At 33.8% G+C, this 20,791-nt stretch overlaps 1 protein-coding gene across 1 annotated transcript in view; it reads left to right on the top strand.

The window, feature by feature from the left end:
• Positions 1–20,791, top strand: part of LOC115879151 (G protein-activated inward rectifier potassium channel 3-like) — a 104,576-nt gene that overhangs the window by 14,563 nt on the left and 69,222 nt on the right. The window lies entirely within an intron of this gene.

The following is a 20,791-nucleotide window of genomic DNA, read 5'->3' as shown; positions in this document are numbered from 1 at the left end:
TAAATACAAAATATTAGGCAATTAACTACTAGTATAGTAATTTTATATCAATAAGAGATAAAATGTTTTTGTTAAAACTAGATCATCCCGAACTTTAAGTACAGGGTGCGGCAATAGTGCGTCGGGCATCTGTAGCTCCTAGAATAAAAACCTTGGGAATTTTATTTCAGTGCATCATCATCATCATCATCATTTTCAGCTTATTCATCCATTTCCAATTATGGTGTAGCCTCCTTCACGTATATAGTTGGGCCCATTGTTGTCTATTGCGGGCTATGCGGGCCCAAGTTATCCCTGATGCTAATTTCTTAATATGAAGGTCCCATCTCATGTTCGGTCTTTTTTTAGGTTTCTTAATTCCTCGTGGGTGCCATGCTGTAATTTTTGTGGTCCATCTGTTGCCTGTTCTTCTTGCCAGGTGTCCTGCCCATTGCCATTTGGGGATTTGACTCTTTGGATGACATCTATTATCTGGGTCTTTTGTCGTATCCACTCTATTCTTTTAGGGTTTCTTGATTATTCCCAGCATATTTCTTTCTATACAGCGTTGTGCGACGATTTACGTACAGTTTTTTTTTTATTTATTGCTGTCCTTTTTATTAAATTAAAAAAAAATGTTCACATACAGGAGGAAGTAAACAGTGAACGCATTAACAGCTCTCTTGAGTATATATTCATGCTGGGCATTTGCTATCACTGGAAGAAGTATATTTACTATAGTATCGCAAATTATCTCTTTTTTAAGGAAATTTTACAGTGTTTTGCATTATATATATTATAGGTCATTATGATCGATAGATTTTTTTTCTCTCCACTTGGTACCGTATGATAAATGATTCGTCTAGACCTCTTATCTCAGAATTGAATTCTCCAAACCAAATAATGTTTGTAAATAAGCTTAATCAGCTGTTCAATCATCTTTTAGTAATGTTTTGTTGTTAATTTAAAGACGGTAAGTTTTGTTTTCAAATTAACCAGTTTTTAGAATAATTATAATAAATTAATGATTAAATACATAAATGATATTAATGAAATAACAGAATTATCTTTAATAATGGATAAAAGTTTAATAAAGATTTTTTAAATTAATTTTGAATATTAAAATACAATAATAAAAATGCATTTGGAGTGATACTCATAATAACATTAAACATTGAAAAAATTATTCTAGTTTGGCCATAGATAAAGATGATTTAGCCCCCCCCCCCTCCCATTTTTTTTCTCAGTAACAAGGAGCTGGAAACACTTCGACCTGTGAGGCCTATTGTGTCTGTCCCCTTTCTATATCTGCACCCATTCTCCTATCCCTGTGCCCTGCACTAACTTATGCAGGTCCTTGATCGGATGGGACCATAATTCTTCCGGTTCTACCTATTATGTGCTCCGCTGTTTCAGGATCTTTATCGCAGAGTCTGCAGCAAAGAGTCCTTGATACAGGTTGAGCTTGTTCAGGTAACACTTGACAGCCATGTGTCCTGTCAAGAGGCCTGCTGTAATCCGCACTTTATTGCTACTAAGCATTAGCAGTTCTTTTGCAGTTTTAGAGCTAGGCCCTTGGATAAAGGCCTTGCTGTGCCTGTGCCCCTGTCTTTTGCTCCAGTGGACATTCTGCTTTTCCCTGATCCAGAGTTTTAGTGCACTACGGGCCATACATTTGCGTATTTCCAGTAATGGCACTGGAATAGGATGCCCCCCATATCTTAGAATTTTTAGAATTTAGAATGAGTGGGAGGGGTCACTACGGCCTTACAGATCTCTTGTGTCCCCCTTTCTTGAGTTATAACTCATCGTACAGTGCCAGGGCTTTGACAAATGCCATTATCTGGGACGGTTTTATAGAGGGTAGTTCTCCATCTCCAATATCAGTCGTACCAAAGTTCATGGCACGAATGGTTGTCGTCTCGGCGCACTCAGTGATGAGGTGTACTGGTGTTTCCCCATTTTCCCCACAGAATCTGCATTCGCCGTTTCTTCTTAGTTTCAATCTACTGAGGTGTTCATTGAGGAGACAGTGTCCTGTTAAAAACCCCATGACAATCCGAAGATTGTTCTTACTTAAATCCAGGAAGATCTTTGATTTTTCTTGATCGTAAGCCCTCAGAAACTTCTTCGAGTGTCTTAGACCGTTGCAAGATTCCCATTCCAGGTTGCGAGTGGAGTCTTCCAAGTTCTTGAGTTCCGCCTTGAGTTGGTTACCACTTAGAAAGCAGAACGGTTCTGGTCCAGTTAGTGGAGTGTTCGCTCCTTTTCTAGCTAGATCATTTGCTTTTTTATTGCCTTCTATCCCTTGGTGAGCAGGCACCCAGAGTATGAGGACTTTGTTTTCTTTGCCTAATTTATTCAGCTTCTCTATGCATTCTTTGACCAGTTTCGAATTGATTGATACTATCTTGCAGGCACGCAAAATATTCACTGTTCTCTTGTCGTCTGTTAATAATTAGAAATATTGTTTATGGTGTAGTATTTTGCTTCATACAAAAAAAATAACATATAATGTGGATTTTTATTTCAAAATGCAACCACAAATCTTTTTATAGTTTTTGTTCCAGAGACCTTAATAATAAAACTCAAAATTTGCTATAAATATATTTCTTTTTTTTCATCTGGATTCCTTGAATTTTTAAAATAGATATCAATAAGACCAGAAAATAATGAGTCATACATTAAATTGCATTTATTTTTCTACTAACACATCCATAATATTAATTAAAATTAATTATAAACACATAAATGAGATTGACAATAATATTTCTTCTTATAAATATATGTGAAATCTAAAGATAAATGTCTTAGATCACTTTACTGGCACATTATCCACAAACTCATTTTTAATGCCAATGCACGAATTCCTAACCGTTAAAGTTTAATATACATATCTAAAATATCAAATCCGTAAAAGAATAGAGTGGATACAAAAGACCCAGGTAATAGATGTCATTCACAGAGTCGAATCCCTCCAATGGCAATGGGCAGGACACCTGGCAAGAAGAACGGACAACAGATGGACCACAAAAATTACAGAATAATACCCACTAGGAATAGACCTAGACCAAACCTGAGATGGGAACATGATGGCTGATATATATATATATATATATATATTTAAAAATGGAAATATATTTATAATTTTATGTACCTATTACACCTAATGTACCTACACGGTGTATATTAAAATGGAATTTAGTTTTTTCTTGTTAAAGGTATTTATCTTGTAAATAGGTACGCAGTTTAATATAGATCGTCTTTGAATAAAGAGTTGGAGTTTTATTTATATATATGCAAGTTCAATACATAACAATGGTAATGGACCCAACTACAAAGAGAGTATCTAAATATGTGAGGGAGGCTACCCCGTAACTGGAAATGGTTGAATAACCTGAAAATGATGATGAATATACATAATATCTATGTATTCCTGTCTTGACTTCATTTCTATATTTATATGATTCCTTTTTCTTCTTTATCACAGTGTCCAGCTGTTTTCTGTTGTCATAATATGTCGCGTGATGTGAATATTATTTCTGCAAATAGAAATTTAAGTCATTTGTAGACTAGCAAAGTCATTTGTAGACTAGAGTCACAAGTAAAGAAAACACAAAGGTAACATTACAATACCAAATATGGAAAGAACTCAATTCGTTATTTAGATGCTCACCAGAAAGATTAAATTAATATAGTTTAGAATTTGTTTTTTGATGAATAAGTATTTTTTACATTATGCTATTTCACAATAATACGAATACCGTATCCGTAGAACCGATCTATTTTGGGAATTACACTGGACTATCCCGTAACAACATTGAAATTATTTATAAAAATCCCTGAGGAATGCCTAATCGTATGCAAATAAAAATACTAATGAAGGAAAACCGTTTCGCACGAACGCATTAATGAATCATTGTGTCGGCGGTACTTGGAAGACCGTCGCTCTCTCGTATGCAAATGTACCACGTATTGGCGAGATGGCTTTTTTTGGCACACAGTCAAGTTGACACACAGTGCAAGCGACATTCACCCGAGCGAAAAACGATCCTATCCGACTCAGACCGATCTCCAATCCACGGTGTATTAGGAATGGGCGTTTATATGGATAAAAATTTGACTAATAAAAGCAGAATGCAGAATGAAATGTATTTTGGCAAGCCTGCTGTGAATCAGATATGCTTAAAGGCTTTTTCCCATTTGTTTTCGGCGCCAATCAAATGGCGCAATATCAGTTCTGCCAACTGCTTCAAATTTCTAGAAAAAATATCTGATGAATTCAGTTTATATACAGGGTGTTTCGAAAAACATGTGCCGTCTCTCGTGGGGAGATTCCTGACGTAAAAATAAGATTTATTTTCATATCAACATGGGTCCGATTCGGCTTTGATTTGTACTATTCGTTGGCACAGGAGGTTAAAGTCTTCATTTTTTATCGATTTATTATAATTTTCTTCCAAGTAATTTTTGCGATTCGAATGAAATTTGGAGGGTAAATATTACTATAAATGCTGCATATTTTGTGCTAAAAAAGTGTCGATAAATTCACCAGGGACATGCATATACTAAGGGCTATACAACGCGCATACATATACAATGCGTTTATAATTTACTGAACAAAGAGGGAACAGTAAACTCGTTGCCAAACATATGAAATAAACCGAGAAACTGTGCACATTGCTAAGAGACGTGGCAGGGGATATAGCAGATTTGTCGCAGTCGACCGGTGAACCCAATCAGTACCTCTGTCAGTACTTAAAGTTTTAGGGAAAGGTGTACATCATGCTTTCAGCTTCAAGATTTAATTAGGTCTCGTGATATTTAATTTGTTTGTTTATTAACGATTCGTTGTATTTAAGTGAAAGTTAGAAACACTTGCATTTTTGGTAAAAATAAGTAGAATTGAGTTGGTGTTCGACAGTGGTCGCGCTATTAGAACTCTGAATTCAAAAAAAGATATCTCGAATTCTATTAGAAATAATTGTACTTTCTTAAAAAATTCTCTTAACATTTCTGCTATATTTTCTTCGCAGACAGTATGTGAAAATCTTTATAAGTAAAAAAGTTACACGATTGCTGAAAATCGCTATGCACTATTCACAAAAAAAGTAAATGGATGGGTTGTTTACAATTTCTGAATGGAAAAAACCCTATCGAATTTTTCTTATTTACACATATTGTAAAAGATCCGATCTTCACAATGAAAAAAAGTTTCAATATCTAAAGTTAAGGCTTGTTATGAGTTAAAAAGTTGAGTTTTTAAATTATCGCGATTACTGACGTTTTCTCGTTATAAAAAAATGGACACCCTAACGATATTCTCATAATCCCATTTCAGATAATAAAATCCCTATGCGATTTACTTCCACACATGTAAATACCGACCCAAAAGTAACAGTTGCCAGCACGGTAGAATGTAGAATGTAGAATGTTTAGGAGGGGAGTTAGTCACCGCGACCTTAAAGATCTATTGTGTGTTCCCCTTTCTTGAGCTATAACCAGTTATAACTCATCATACAGTCTCAAGGCTTTAACAAAAGCCAGTATCTGAGACGGCTCCATAGAGGCCAGCTCTCCATCCTTGACATCAGCCGTACCAAAGTTCATGGCACGAATGGTCGTCGTCTCGGCGCACTCAGTGATGAGGTGTTCTGGTGTTTCCCCATATTCCCCACAGAATCTGCATTCGCCGTTGTTTCTCAGCTTCAGCCTACTGAGGTGTTCGTTGAGGAGACAGTGTCCTGTTAGAAACCCCGTGACAATCCGAAGATTGTTTTTCGGTCGTAGGTTCTGAGGAACTTTTTCGAGTGTCTTAGACCGTTGGAGGACACCCATTCCAAGTTGCGGTTGGAGTCTTCCAGATTCTTCAGTTCCGCTTTCAGCTGGTTTCCGCTTGGAAAACAGAACGGTTCTGGTCCAGTTAGTGGAGTGTTCGCTCCTTTCCTAGCTAGATCATTTGCTTTTTCATTGCCTTCTACCCCTTGGTGAGCAGGCACCCAGAGTAGGAGGACTTTATTTTCTTTGCCCAACTTGTTGAGCTTCTCTAGGTATTCTTTGACCAACTTCGAATTGATGGTTACTGAGTTGAGCGCGTTTAGTGCTGCATGACTATCGGATAGGATGGCAATTTCCAGCCAGCACGGTATGTTATCACTGGAATATTTTTCTAAAAAAACATGTACGCTACTCTACTACTTTTTTGTCTCTTATTAGCAAAATTATGTAGGCCATTTAATGCCGATTAAAAATTGTAACTTGATATTTTGGCCATTTCGATTTCCTCGATGAAATAAAATGTAATTTTATTATTCACAATTAATAAAATTATAATAAAAGTAAAATTAATAAATTATTTATTTACTGTAATTTATTACTGATTTTATTAATGAACTTTGAGAAGACTTTCGACTCGATATATTCTATGGCAATAATAGAAGCCCTAGCAAAACAAGGTATTGACAGGCCTTATATAGAAACTCTCGCCAATATATACAAAGAAGCAACACTTAGTTTAATGATATATAAAACAACTCCAGAGTTCTGAACTGATGGCGACAAATGAGTACAATGAGTACGACAGGGAGACACGATATACCCAAAGCTGTTTACAATAATGGAGAAATCTTCCGTCAACAGGACTGGACCAAGAAAGAATTAAAAATAGATGGAGAATATCTTAACCATCTTAGATTCGCTGATGATATAGTCTTAATTGCCAATAGTTCTGAAGAACTACAAGGTCAAATTAATGAGATAATTACAGCCAGCAATAAAGTGAGCCTCAAAATGAATTTAGTAAAAACTAAAGTAATGTTCAACGAACTAGTGGAAAGTAAAGGCATTCTAAAAAATAACACAACACTGGAAATAATAGAAGAATATATATATTTGGGACAACTAATACACAGCTCGGGATCTCTACTACCAGAAATCAACAGAAGAATTAAGTTAGCATGGAGTAATTAAGGCAGAAACTCAATCATATTCAAATCTAGAATGCCACTCTATCTAAAGAAGAAAACATTCGACCAATGTGTAGTATCATTCATGACCTCTGCATGCGACCAAACCTGGACACTTAAAACGGACATCATAAGGAAACTGCAGGTCGCTCAACGTTCAATGGAACCAAATATGCTGGAAAAAACCAAGAGAGACCGTAAAAGAATAGAGTGGATACGACAAAAGGCCCAGGTAATAGATGTCATTCACAGAGTCAAATCCCTCAAATGGCAGTGGGCAGGACACCTGGCAAGAAGAACGGATAACAGATGGACTACACAAACTACAGAATGGTAGCCACGAGGAACTAAGAGACCTAAAAGAAGACCGAACCTGAGATGGGGCCATAATATTAGGAAATTAGCAGGGACAACAAGGGCCCGCATAGCCAACAATAGACAACAATGGGCCCAACTACAAGGAGAGTATGTAAGGGAGGCTACACTATAATAATTGGAAATGGTTGAATAAGCTGAAAATGATGATGATGGTGATTACTAAATTTATTAATCAAGTTTATAATGTCTGAGCAACACATTAGTTTATATATGACTGGATTAGAAAAGCGTAGTCCTCTTATAAGACACTTAAAAACTTCTTAGAACCCACCAAATATTCTTTTTCTTTTTTCGTTACATACGACTAGATTAATATAAAATATATTTGCCTCTATAAGTTAAAAGAACTTTTCCAAGAAACCAATTTCAATTTTATATTCTCCAACAAGACGTATTTTATCAAAAGATTTTGCTATAATTCTATCAGTTCATAACGATCGTTAATCATTAATATAATTTATTTGTTCTACCCCATAAATAGCTGAAACGCTTCGAATATTGAAGGTGTGCGTAATACTCGTATATCGTTATTACTTGAACCTCATTTTGAATCAAAAATAATAAACTTGGCAAATATATAGTCCTAATATAAAGTCTAAATCAAAGTGGTATATTTAACAGGCCTAGATACCTATGTAAAAAGTATAAATTATTTTTTACTATCTAAATTTGCTATTTTTCTAAAAATTTGAATTTAATCTAGAGAACTGCAGAATGTCTGGAGATAAAAATACTTTAATTTTTATTATGCAGGAAATTGATACATGTTTTTGTGAATAATCAGTATAATGTTACTCTATATAAAAACGCCCCTATGTTTTGTATTTACAATAACAAAACACTCGATATTACCTACTGAATATGGAATAATATCCAGTAGCGCAAGTCTAGAGATTAAATTTAATGTTATTTATAGAATGTAGAATGTTTAGGAGGGGAGACCTTATACCGCGACCTTATAGATCTATTGTGCGTTCCACGTTCTTGAGTAATAACGAGTTATAACTCATCATACAGTCTCAGTCTTAGGTTAACAAAAGGCAGTATCTGAGACGGCTCCACAGAGGCCAGTTCTCCATCCTCGACATCAGCCGTACCAAAGATCATGGCACGAATGGTCGTTGTCTCGGCGCATTCAGTGATAAGGTGTTCTGGTGTTTCCCCATTTTCCCCACAGAATCTGTATTCGCCGTTGTTTCTCAGCTTCAGCCTACTGAGGTCTTCGTTGAGGAGACATGCAGTGTCCTGTTAGAAACCCCGTTACAATCCGAAGATTGTTTTTACTTCAATCAAGGAAAACCTTTGATTTTTCTCGGTCCTAAGTTCTCAGGAACTTTTTCGAGTGTCTTAGACCGTTGGAGGACACCCATTCCAAGTTACGGATGGAGTCTTCCATATTCTTGAGTTCCGCTTTCAGTTGGTTCTCGTTTGGAAAACAAAACGGTTCTTGTCCAGTTAGTGGAGTGTTCGCTCCTTTTCTAGCTAGATCATTTGCTTTTTCATTGCCTTCTATCCCTTGGTGATCAACCCAGAGTAGGAGGAATTTATTTTCTTTACCTAATTTGTTGTGCTTCTAGGGATTCTTTCACCAACTTCGAATTGATTGGTTACTGAGTTGATCGTGTTAAGTGCTGCTTGGCTATCGGATAGGATGGCAATTTCCTGTTTTCGATAGTTCCTATCTAAGATAAATTGTACGCGTCTTTTGATAGCGTAAATGAGGAATACTGGGGTACTAAAGGATACTGGGGTAGGGGCCCATTGGTTCGGAGTATTTAGTTTTCGGCCCAAATACTCCTATTCCTGTCCGTGCTTTGATTTTGGAAGCATCAGTATACCACGTTATGGTATAGTTTTTATATGCTGAGTAAGCGTTTCTTCCTTCCAATCATTTTTATTACTCAATACTACAATGAGGTGTTCCTCAAAGTTGTAAATTCTTGGTATGTCATCCACTGGGAGTTGGAGAAGTGGAATTTTCTTTTTGAGGGTGTTCCAAGCCCCTGACCTAAAAATTCTCCCAGTTCCCAGTACTGTTTCCGTCAATGACAATTCTATCCATTGTCGCATTGGCATAACTACCGACGACAATATGCAGTGGTGTTAGGTCTAGAATGACCTCCATTGCTGCTGTTGGATATGTTCTCATGGCACCTGTGATGCAGATACATGCCAGTCTCTGTATTTGCACAGGTTTTGCCTTGCTGTATGTTGCTCTAGTTTTGTATGCCAAGCAACTGCTCCATAAGTAATCATTATTTAAGGTTATTACCTTATTTGTGGATAAGTGTCTGGTTCACTTTCATAAAAATAACTGAACAATAAATGAAAGTGTGATAATATTTTTAATATAAAGTTACAAGTTTTTTGACATTTCTGTTGACAAATTTTGGATCTCTTGGATAAAAAGAATAGAGTTAATACAATAAACCTAAAATACATTTTTTCTCCAAATCGGGTTATCTTCTATTTTTAATGGACCCCTACAGAAGGCTGTTTTGACAATCAATTCACTCAATATGTTTTTAGAAAACTTAATAATTGAAAGGAGTAGAAGAAAGGTTTAATTTTTTTCCACAGCAACTGTTAAAATTGCCTTATATCTATCAAAAATAGTAGATAAAATAGTACTTTAACCGCAAGGGTAGATTAAATGATACTTTAACCGCGAGGATAGGTTAAAAACTTTATTTCTTCTCGCACGTTTTTTAATTGCTTCCATTTTTGAAAATTTTTGTATTCCTTTTCATAAGTTATTCGGGATTTAAATGGAAGTAGTTTCGATATGGCGTTTGTCGCCTCAGCCTGAATATTTGTTGGTAATTTACTAATTTCGTTTTGAGCCATTTTGTTTGTTAGGAACACTAATGTGGTTCAGGAGAGATTATAGTTATTTTTTATACAAGACGATAAAATGGTATTCTATCGTCTTGTATAAAATATAACTATAATCTCTCCTGAACCACATTAGTGTTCCTAACAAGCACTATTCCAGGTATCAGCTATTAAGTACTATCATGATCTTATATATTAGACAAATCTATTTCTGACAATTTTCTTTTGTTATTGCTTTCAAATCACACCTTTTAAGTAACTGTCATTTTTAATTTAATAAGATTCAAAACAATAGTAGATTTTGTTTTGCAACTTCGATATACTTAGAACTAATTTTGAAAAAAAAAATCATTAGACGTACATACATTGTTGTTTGTGAATTATAATTCTATGTAATTGTAGATAGTATCATATTTGCCAGTTTCTTAGATTTTGTGAGCTTGAGAATGTCCAGCAGCATTATACATACTTGTGGTATAGCATATTTTCAACTAACTATTTTGCAGATGGTGTTATAAAATAATAATATGTTTTCTTAAACTTTCGTTTCCATACAAATACATTATTTAAAAGATAATTAAAAAAATAATGATAAAAATTACGGAAATTGTGGTTATTAGACATAAATATATTAAAATATAATTCTACTGACCTAAAATTAACATGATAAATAAAGAATATAGAATTTAATATTATATAATTTCCATTTACTTGTATATTTTATAACAGGATATAGTGTATATTATAAGAAAAGATTACAGTCTATTCTAAATTTCAAAGATAAGATTTAGTGTTTTATATACTCATTTAATAGTTTTTGTTCATTAAATGATATCCTGTTTAGGTGCTCTTTATTACTGGAATTAATTTTAATCACTTACAAAAATATTCTTATCCTTTTATAATTTTAACGTCCTGCCATATAGAGTTTTATAATACAGTATAATGATCATGGCCACCAAAAAAAACTACCGAAATTTGTATCAAGTTTTAATTTCTCTCTATTTCTTAAAACATAAATATATTTTATTACTATTTCTGTGATTATAATGTAGAAATTCTTACAGCGCTTTCAGATGGAGCGGAGCGTCCGCGAGTTCCATGAGTTTAAATGAACAATTTCACATGGGTCGCTCCGTCCGGATAATTTTGTCTGACGGCTATCTTGAAAAAACAACCAGCACAAAAACAGCGCGGACGCTCCGCTCCATCTGAAAGCGCTGTTATATGCGAAATTGCCTTTAAAAAAAATGCTGCTTATTTCCAGTATTCTCTCGGTCAACAGATGGATCTACTCGCATGTAAGTAATCAAAAAATTGACAAATAAAAAAGACAGCAATAAAATTTTTAAATTTTTAATATAAATTATATTATTAGTATACTGAAATAGTGGATAAATAATTTTGTAAGTTTGACTAGTTTAAAAAGTTCAAAACACAAATCATATGATTGTATAATCAAATTTTTAGTGAATGTTAACCAAATTATAAACTGAATGATGATGTCCAAAGATTATTGGAAAAATAAATTAGATTCTTCGAGGTGGCTATTGATCTGATCCACTGTGACTTTTTCAGATGTATTTTGATCCTCTTCTGATCTTTAGGTTGCCTTCTTAGGTTCTATCCTTTAAAAAAGCCTAACCTAACCTAACAACTTGGAGATTGAATCTTCTATAATCAAGCTCTCTACATATCCTTTTATTATCTTTAACTACTTATCCTACAACCACTGGTAATTTAAAATAAGTTCAAAGACATGATATATTTTTCATGCCAACTAAAAAGGAAATGAAACAATTGGTAAAATACACTTAAGTGGCTTGTTATTTTCATTAAATAATATTGCAAATAAACAAATAATGCTAGTAGACAATACATTGCAACATTTCACCGAAGACACAACCATGACTTTTTGCTTTGAAATCGTTTTAAAAAATCCATGAATCATCGTCTAATGACGAAAAAATTAGTTTATGTTAACTTTTTTTTTAATATAACAATATTTTTAATGAATCACGAATTACATAATTGATCATACATCCAGTACATTCTATGAACGTCAATTTACTCGGTTTTCTTAGAAACATGTTTAAAGGTTTTTAATAGAATCATGTATTTATGTTTTTTTGCTAATGTCTGAATATAACAAAATACGAACCAATACGTATTATATACACATTAGCTAAACAAATATTGATGTAATATTTTTCCGGATCACCATTAGATCAAATATAAAGAAGATTGCAGGTATTTTAAATCTTTAGGCAATCATGGACTGGTTTAATTGGCTTCAATTACATTGTTTGCTGTTAATGATTGACCAGATTAACAAAAAAAATACACAACCAATCACGGCGCGTCTCCATCTATTTAAGGAATGGAATATATATTTCGTAAAACATTTCGGGGATATAGTGTAATGTAGAGGCTGTTTTATGGCCCTGCCACACTCTCGTCGAGTGACATAGGAAGTAGCGAGGGAAGGAGGCAGAAACGTAGTGTGGCAACATTACTCGTCATGCTGCATATCATGCTCCTCGTCCTGCAAACTATTGCCTGTTTTGACGGTTTTTTGGGCGCGAGTCAAAGGAGCGGCAATATAAAGCGTTGCGAGTAATTACGCGAGCGGAGAAGAATGTGGGCGGAGAGGACAACATTGCGGTAGCACGAGGAATAGTGCGATAAGCAGCGCGAGGAGCATTGGAGTGTGGCCAAGGCATTAGGAAGCATAATTTTTGAAAATTCTAAAAAAAAGTAAATACTTTGATAATTTCAGAAGGTTCAATTTATTATTGAAGCTAATAAAACATTTTTGATGAGTTCAATTACGGTAGCGAGCATAGTTTTACGCACCGGTGTTACTATGGAGGACGTAATTATAATTTTAGAAGATATTCATAAAAAAATTAAGTACTAGTTGATTAATAAAAAGGGTATATCATTAATATTGCAAATTATATTTTATCATCTCATAGTATATTTATGTCTATTTAATTTTTTGATTATCTAATGGGCACTTTATTTACACACTCATTTCGTCGAACTGCTTGAATCCAATTTTGCTTTAATCAAATCGGTGTGTGAAACTGTGAAGCTATAAAATGTTGTTTTGGGGAGAGTTGAATATCCGGGAAAGTTGAGTTATAGAATGTTATTGCATCCAGCAACGCCCTAATTGCGCTCTCCTTTACGCGTTAACATTTTTTCGGCAACATTTGAAATTGTCACAACACAACATGATGCCTAGTTCGTTTTTTACCTCTTTTTTACTACCCGAAACAGCGTTACATCACACAAACCTCGTACCTGAGTGTTTAGTTTCAATAACTGCACTAGTAAAAAAAATCAAATACTTAAATATTTTGACAAACCCACGATTTTAATATCATTTCTGTGCGATCGACATTAACGGTAACGGACTACCTGAATAACTTTATACCGGGCACTTCTAATTTCTGTTGTTGGAGCGCTGCGGTCGGAATTTTTAAAATTAACTGAAATGCACTAAGCCTATAGGTACATTCAACAAACATATTAACAAACTTATTTTACATATTTACATACTTATCTTGTAAACTGATTTTTAATTCAGACTACATGATTTAGTAATACCTATTTTAAGAAAATATTCTGTTTAATTTGAAAATAAGTAAATATTTTCATTGTATACTTTACTTCAAACATTCATTGTTTCATATTTTCGTAGAATATTTTTTTATGCTTCTCAATAATAATTAAACAATTAAGCGCGATATCATGACTTATTGTTATAAAAATACAATACATGTTTAATTATTTTACACTTAACTGAACAAAATAATTGAACAAAATATTGTTATGATTTTATTGGCTAGTAAATGTTTATAAGTAAATCATTCGTCATAGCCATAAAATGTATATGTTACGGTTAAAGTCCAATGTCCGGTTAATGTCGACATTACCCGGTTAATCTCGAGAATAACACAAAACAAAACAACCAAAAACATAACCAAACCTAATAAACATTAACCTGTTTATGTCGACATTAAGCGGACATCGGACGTTAACCGTAACATATACACAAAAATCTTCGGTCAATTTTTTATTTAGCCGTTAAGACTTAAACCACAGAAAACCACTCCCACAAATGCGATGGAAGTCTTATTGAACTTACCCCCACTACATATTTTCATACAAAGCGAAGCCAGATCTGTCCTGCACAGGTTAGTTCACGGTCAGCACGTCAGCAGCACTTAAGCCAGACGCATAGTGCTGTTAACCAGAAGCTAATCGAAGAGCTAAAAGCAGACAAAGTATTGGCATTACCAATTGATGCAACATCTACAAGGTATAGCTTCAACAACAAATTTAATATAACCATACCAGGAAGGAAAGACTGGAGTAAAGGTGTACCCATTCAAGCTGAGGCAATCTACTATACAGACGGCTCAAAAACGTCAGAAGGTGTAGGAGCTGGCATAGTAGGGCCGAAACAAGGGAGATCCTTCCGCATAAGCCTATCTAAGGATGTCACAATTTTCCATGCAGAAATAACAGCAATCCACTATTGTGTAGAAGAAATAATAAGGCACTAAAGAACAAATCGTTCTGTTTCCATCTTCGCAGACAGCCAAGCAGCGCTAAAGGCACTCGGCTACTCGGAGGTCAATTCTAGACTAGTGTGGGGCTGTATGCGTGCTCTGAATACTTTAGGCGAACTTAGCATTCAGGACACGAGGGTCACAAGGGTAACGAAAAGGCATATGAAAGGGCCAAGCAAGGCTCATCAATGCTATTCATAGGCCCAGAACTCTTCTGCGGCGTTGCAAAGATGATCACGACAATGGCCACGATCACGACGATGGCCAACAAATCTCTAGAATGGTAGAGAAAGTCACCAAAGCATTGACAGGCGAAAAAATTCATTGTAGCATTTGCGAAAATTCACGGTAGACCTGATTAGCAAGGACAGAAAGACAGTCAAAGCTGTGGTAAGTCTACTAACAGGGTAGTAGTGTGCACCTAAAGCTGATGGGACTGCCAGACGAAGCTATATGTAGGTTCTGCCAACCGGGCAAATGTGTGGTTCTCGGTAATATATAATGATAGGTCATTGCCAGGGAGCTACATGGAGGGTTCAGTCACCAAGTTGCTAAACTTTGTGAAAAGGATAGGTGAATAGGACTAGAGAATGTAATCTAAGGATCAGACACTCCTGATCCTTAGATTAAATTACATTGTGGTCCTCTGACCACAATAGATATGAGAAGGTCACAGTAGATCAGGCCGAGAGCCAGCTCTAGGAATTTAATCTAATCTCTAATCTAAACCACAGAATAGTATAGTTAAACTTATAATAACACAATTTGAACCTATCTACCTAACGACTTATTTACATTTCCAAAAATTAAGAATGAACTGCGTGGTCAAAGCGCAAACTGCGTGTTGCTGACCACCGGTGTTTCAATAGGTGTACCGGTGCCAACACCGATACCGGTATTTACCTCAACACCGGTGTTCATTTCAGCACCGGTGTTCATCTACAACACCGGTGTTTATCTTGACACCGATGTTTACCTCAACACCTGTCTTTATATCAATACCGGTATTTATCTCGACACGCACTCGTATCGCTATGAACACCGGTGTCAAGATCAACACCGGTGTCGATGTTGATGGTGCCATTTCAGTTTTTTTTAATGTAATATTCTATATGTTTTGTTTTCTGTTTGTTTTTGATTAAACAATTTTTTACTTTATAGTTGTTTATCTAACTCTTCCACTTTATTTTAGCGATTAGTCTGGCAAAAAAAATATTTAAATTTGAAAGCTTAAGTTAAAGTTGGTGTGCTTTAATAAACGATAAAAATAAGCACCGATGCGACATTATTATTATCACGTTTATTTTGAACTTATTAATTGGCATTATTCCTTCTTTAACCCGTTAACCAAACACTGGTATTGATATCAAAACCGGTGTCGTAGTCAAAACCCGAGTCAAAACCAGTATCGAGATGAACACCGGTGTCCAGACCAACACCGGTGTATTTGGAAGAACACAGGTGTTGTAGATGAACACCGGTATCGAAATGAACACCGGTGTCGGTGTCAACGGCGCGGTCGATAGCGATACTGGAACACCGGATAGTTCATATTTGGCCACCGGTGTCAGCTCAACATCGGTATTAAAACGGTGTTCCGGTGTTTGGAACAGGCCTAGTCAAAGGTTCTAGTCCCAGAAGATGTAGTCAGCGTATTCAAAAACGCAATTTTGAAGGACTAACAAGCGAGTGGAATAACTGCTCTCAGAATTATTCCCAACAGATGCAAAAATGTATTTCTCTTCGTGGTGGAGAATACTTCGAAATACGATAGTTTTTAAAAGTTATCTACTGTTTTTTACCTCTTTATGCAAAATCGAAAAGACAATTCTCGTATATCTTTAAAATATATAATTTTTATTTAACATAATAGGATATGAGTACAATAAAACGTACTTTTTGAATAAAGAAACCTGTTGATTGATATATACTTTGAATAAGAAGACTAAGGAAGGAGCATAATGCTATCCATGTATTCATGCATGGTGGGCGGAAAAAGCACTCTAGGGTGGGGATCCTTGACAGTTCTGTTTGACGATTCATTTGACACATTTGAATTTGATTTGAAATTTTGTGGATTTTTCAGTCTTTACGGAGCTTATTTTATGTTATTTATTATTTATTCTACTACTGATAGTTGTATAAAGGTAGTAAATCTAGATGCAAATTGTGGCAGAACTTAAATTAACAGTGATACTATCGCGATTTATCGAAAAAGACTCTAAAATAGTTGGTTGTGTAGCGTGCGGTAGATCTCAGCAAAAATCGAATGAAATAATGGAACAACTTTTCGCTAGTAAGTGACTATATAATATACATACGTGTAGTAAACCGATTATTTATGAAATTCACTTAAATTAACTAATTATATATTTTTTCTTGCATTTTTGCTTTTATTTACTACTTGTCAAAGATTAGATGTCAAAGAATTTAGATACGTCAATTTGACTTACCTGCTTCAGTAGCGTACCTATCGGATGTTTATGGTTATAAATAATTATTATAACTTATCTATTTTTATTTGAATTTTATATTTTTATAACAATTTTAATAAGTAAAATAAAAAAATATTGGGGTCTACCCCACGTCTACCCTACATCGTAGTTTTACATTTTTAAATAAAATTAGAACGGCACTGATAAACCGGAATTTAATTCGGCCATATTTGAGGCTCATCGCGGTGGACCCAAGATTTTTGATATGATTCTTCCTTAGTCTTCTTATTCAAAGGGTATATACTACCATTTAAATAAAACTATATATTGTATATAGTAACCAAAGCACTGGACTATTATAGCCAGACCACCAGCAAAGCTACCATGAATGAAATATTAATCAATGTTTACTTGAAAGTAGCACGAGACTATCTCTCAAAATTTTATGATTTTAAATTTAACGGGTCATCGTTATCAAGTTATTAAAAACGTATAAAAAGAACACTTGAAAAGTTATAGAGGGCCATAAAACTATAAAAATTTTATATCTCAATAATTGATTTTTTTAATAAAAATCCTGTAAAGTAAGTTTTATTCCATCATAAAATTATAGCGTATGTATTTTTCAATAATATTACTAAATGAATTTAAAAGCAGAATCGACATTAATTACAGAATCTAGTTTGTCACAGGCAAATAATGATTGTTTACAAACAAAAATATAATAATTATTGTGATTTGATTGCTAATACCTATAATTTTATTTATAATTAATATCAATGCTCTTATTCAGTTTGAAAATAGAACTGCGGTCGCCAGGAAGCCTACAATTAATAGGTGTAAGGCCTTCACATTTACTTTTATCACGTCATTGTCTATTACCACTGATTAAATCGGTTACATCCAGATTATATATATTTTATTTACTAAACAGTTACACAATTATATATAAGATTTATTTTAAACTGTATAGGTGGTATTGCAATACAGCTGATTTTTGTGTAACATTAATCTAATGTAAAGCTCTTCTTAAGGAATGAGGAGAAAATAAAAAATAGTATATATGTAGTTATTTGATTGAAATCATAAATTTGTCTTATAAAAAATGATGATAAAACAGTTTCTGTTGAACCTTTGGTACAAAAACATTTCAAATTTATAATTTCATAAGTCATAGTCAACATGTTTAATTTATGTCAATGATGGCAGGTATTGATAATTTTGGGCTCAACTTTCGTTTAGCTGAAATCTGTTATATAAAAAAATGACTTTATATATGCGTTCTAGAAGGCGTTAGGAGTATAAATATACAAAAATTTTCATGGAATGCGTCATTTCCTGGAATACGGAAATGCGTCATTTTCATTTTTCGGACTTTAGTATAGCCGAAATCTGTTACATCAAAACTAGTCTTCGGGGTGTGTTTTAGACATTTTTCTAAACATAAAAATTATTTTTATTTTACATAAAAAAATGCTTTGACTTTAGAATAGCCGAAATCAGAAAAATGAACTTATATTTGTTTTATACGAGCCTTTACGAGCAAAGAAATACAATAAAATTCCTGCGGAAATGTATCAATGTAATTTAGTGCACTTTGTTTTCATACATTTTTCAGTTTAGAAGCTTACGGGACCCGGGAGCGAATAGGGGTGCTGAGTGGAGTAAAACATCTTTCGGAGGAATAACAATTCTTGTAGAATAGATAATACAGGTTCTTGTAAACCCTCGTATAAGTACCTCGGAATGTTGCACTTATTCTTGTTTTTTATTAAAGCTTTACGTAAATAGGGCTGATTCAAAACAAAAAATCATTGGATCATGCAGTTTTCTTTTATATTTTAATAATTAACTGTGATTTTTCAAAAATATTATATTGGTTAGCATTTGGGTTGCTTTGGTTAGCTTTTCTTTGTGGAGGGTGTTAAGCTGTGGTTTTTATATTTTAATAATTAGCTGTGATTTTGCAAAAATATTATTAGATTGGTTAGGATTTGGGTTGCTTTGGTTAGCTTTTCTTTATTAGATTGGTTAACATTTTAGACATTTTCAAATGATTTTTTTTTGTTCAAAAGTGCTTCATTCAAGGATTTTTTTCTTTTAAACTGTTCTATAAGCATAGGACTTTCTGCCAAAATTTTTTTTGCTAAATTCCTGGGTACTTATACTTTACAAGACCCGATAATATATAAGGAACAAATGGAAAATCAAGCATTTCCGCAGGAAATTTTTTATTTTCCTGAGTTTGTAAACGCTTCTAAAAGGCAAAAATATATTTATTTTTTATATAACTGATTTCAGCTATTCTAAAGGCTATTAAATTTCCCCAGAAAATGGATACAGTTTATTTGCGCATGAAAATTTTTATTTTCTAAAAGGCAAAAATACCTTTATTTTTTATTTAACTGGTTTCAGCTATTCTAAAGTCTAATAAAATTCCTTAGGAAATGGGAACAGCTTATTTCCGCAGGAAAATTTTTGTGTTTATATGTTCAGAAAAATATATTAAAAATAAAACGCAAAATGTATTTTTTTTATAGCAGATTTCAGTTATTCTAAAGTGCGAAATTTGGAAATTACGTATTTCCGCAGGAAAATTTGTGTTTTCCGTGGTTCACAGTAGCTTTTTAAAGACAATTTTTTTTTCTAATAACTGATTTCAGCTAAACGAAAGTTGACCTTAATTTTGATTCCAAATATCTCGAGAACCATTTCTCGTAGCGATTTTTACCAAGAGACTTTACTCAGTAGTTTTATACAGGTACGGAGGAAAAGTTATTAGTCTTCAAATTAGTTAAAAAATATGTAGGTGGCGCTCTCTACAAATAAGAGTCATATTGACATCAAAATCAAATTTCTCATCCCAAACCAAATTCCCAGATACCAATTGTCATCCAAATATTGATGTTACTTGAGAAATTATTTGTAAAAATTCGAAATAAAATTGAAACTTGTCTCTACACCCTGTATCTCCGAAACTAAGCATTTTAGGACATACATTTATACGAACTTTTTTAATTATTTTTACCTGCAAAATACAGGGTGTCCCAGAAATAAGTGCAAATATTTTAAGAGGTGGTAGATCTCGATAAAAGAAACAGATTTTCTCTTTATCGTTTTTCAAATAAGTCCAAAATAACGGAGTTATTTTACTTTGAAAATTTCCAAAAAAAATGATTTTTTGCTAAAATTTTGAGAACCACAATCTTTTCTGGATTTTCTTTGGATTTCCTTTCTTGTAAATTTAATCTAATACCTATGTTTTCATATTATCAAGAAATTATGTTTTTTAACTAAAAACTAAAAAAATTTCCAAAAAATTTTTCAAAAAATTTCGAATTTTTAAATTTTTTTTTTCGCGAAAAAAACCTCATAGGCGTGTTTCTGGGGTTGAACTATACTACCAGTTAAAATATTTGCACTTATTTCTGGGACACCCTGTATAATAATGCTACCGAAGTTTCCGGAATACAGTTTGGACCACCCTGTGTAAATAATTTTAGTCTTCTCTCCTTGGTCTATTTATTCAAAGGTATTCAATAATATTCAACCTGAAAAAAACTTTGATTTTTGAGTGACCCAGCTATAAAAAGTCATATGATCAACAGGTGACACG

Source organism: Sitophilus oryzae, unplaced genomic scaffold (assembly GCF_002938485.1).
Source record: "Sitophilus oryzae breed Bouriz unplaced genomic scaffold, Soryzae_2.0 scaffold_1576_pilon_pilon, whole genome shotgun sequence".
Lineage (NCBI taxonomy): Eukaryota > Metazoa > Arthropoda > Insecta > Coleoptera > Curculionidae > Sitophilus > Sitophilus oryzae.
This window is presented reverse-complemented; position numbering and strand designations above follow the sequence as displayed.